The following is a 2031-nucleotide window of genomic DNA, read 5'->3' as shown; positions in this document are numbered from 1 at the left end:
TACCAAACATCCTAGGAGAAATTTATTACAAAGTTCAATGTTAAATATTGCGGGCTGTATCAGCTTATTTTTATTCCGATCAAAAAAAAATCGAAGTGTTAGAAAGGGAAACAAAAAGTTAGTTATACCCTTCATCTTATGGTGGAGGGTATAACTAAAAGAATTTTCTATTTTAAATCTGGAGATACAATTACATGAGAGTTTCGCTAAAAATTTTATTTTATGAAGTTTCAAGTGGAATGCAAAGTTACGTCAATTCGGTTCGAAAATCGCAACATTTCATTCGTAATTCGATTATTCTATTTGTAATTCAAATTATTCCATTTGTAATTCGACTATTATATTTGTAATTCAAATTGTTCCATTTGTAATTCGAATTATTCCGTTTATAAAAAGCAAATGGACAAAAAGGAATAAATGGAATAATTCGGATTACAAATAAAATAGTTCGAATTACAAGTAAAATAAGTCGATTACAAATGGAATAATTCGAATTACAAATATAATAGTTCAAATTACAAATAGATAAATTCGAATTACAAATGGAATAATTCGAATTATAATTGAAATGTTTCGAATTACAAATGCAATTATCGAATTACAAATAAAATGTTACGAATTAAAAATGGAATTCTCGAATTACAACTAAAATGATTCGAATTGAATCTGAAAAGGTGTCGATATATAAATATGTAGATGGGTTATAAATGTTTACACGGAAAACTAAAAACGGGCCAGCAACGCGGACCGGGTCAGCTAGTATATATATAATTCTTCGAGACTGCCATGATGTTCGAAATTAAACTCCTCCGAAACGGCTGTACCGAATTCGATGAATTTTTGTATGTGGAGTTTTTAGGTCTGAGAATAGGTTTTTAGCCATTTTTTATACTGGTCAGTGGAGTGACCAGGGTACCTCCCACACAATTTTTTTAAGAAAACGTGAAATCAAAGATAATTTTGAACGTATTGTTTAAAAATTAAATGCAATACTATGGTAATAACTGTCTTGATCCTGAATGGTCATCTCGGAAGTGGAATATCGCGGTCAGACCAATTTTTTAAAAATGTATAATTATAGGTAATATCCTTAATTTAAGTAAGCGTGACTACAAAAACGCTATAAACACCGGCTTCAATAATTGTAAAAGCGCGATCAACCCCACATTTTGGAATACAGTACAACCCAAATAACGTTAAATGTCCCTTGACCGAAATTCCAAAAAATCGATTGAGAAATAAGCAAAACATAATTTCAAAGATGGTTAAATAACTAGAACGTCTTAAAAATGTACATTGGTCACTAAAGCGATGGGCCAGCAATTCGGTGCATCTATAACCTATCTTAATGTACATAAGGTTCTTTAAGACTGACATGATTTTCTAAATTAAACTTCCGAATCGGCTGGACAGAATTGGATGAAATTGAGTGTAGGTTCTTAAGATGGTAGAATACCGAAAATGGAGGGTGTGGGGGACCTCCCCAACACTGGGTTTTAACAAATCGCTAAATATCAGAGATTATTAGACGTATTGGTACTTAATACAATTGCAATTGTGGCCTCTGCGATTAATGGGCGTTTGGAAGCAGAATACCGCGATTGCGTCCAATTTTTGAAAGCTTTATTCTAACTGATTAGATTTACAAATTTAGTAAGTAAGACAGCAAACATGGCATGAACATTGACTTCAGTGCTTGGAATAACTCGATCAAGACCACTTTTTGTTTTAATACAGCAAAGTCTAGATAAACCCAATAGGATTTTGAAATCATTTTTTATGAATCATAGATGGTTTCATGTTTAGGAGTGCAAAATAATAACGTCTTCAATGAAACATCTCTCTGTTAACAAGAAGTAAAAACGACGTTAAGTTCGACCCGCCCCAACTTTTATGCACACCACGATAAATTATATTGAAATCAGGTTTAAGCCATTCCGGTTGAATAATGTGGCTAAAACATTCAAAATTCCCAAAAAAATCGGTATTATCGTTTTATGAATAAAAACATGGGTTTATACCGACAATTCT

Source organism: Musca autumnalis, unplaced genomic scaffold (genome assembly GCF_047663935.1).
Source record: "Musca autumnalis isolate F117 unplaced genomic scaffold, ASM4766393v1 scaffold_3, whole genome shotgun sequence".
NCBI classification, from domain to species: Eukaryota; Metazoa; Arthropoda; class Insecta; order Diptera; family Muscidae; genus Musca; species Musca autumnalis.
This window is presented reverse-complemented; position numbering follows the sequence as displayed.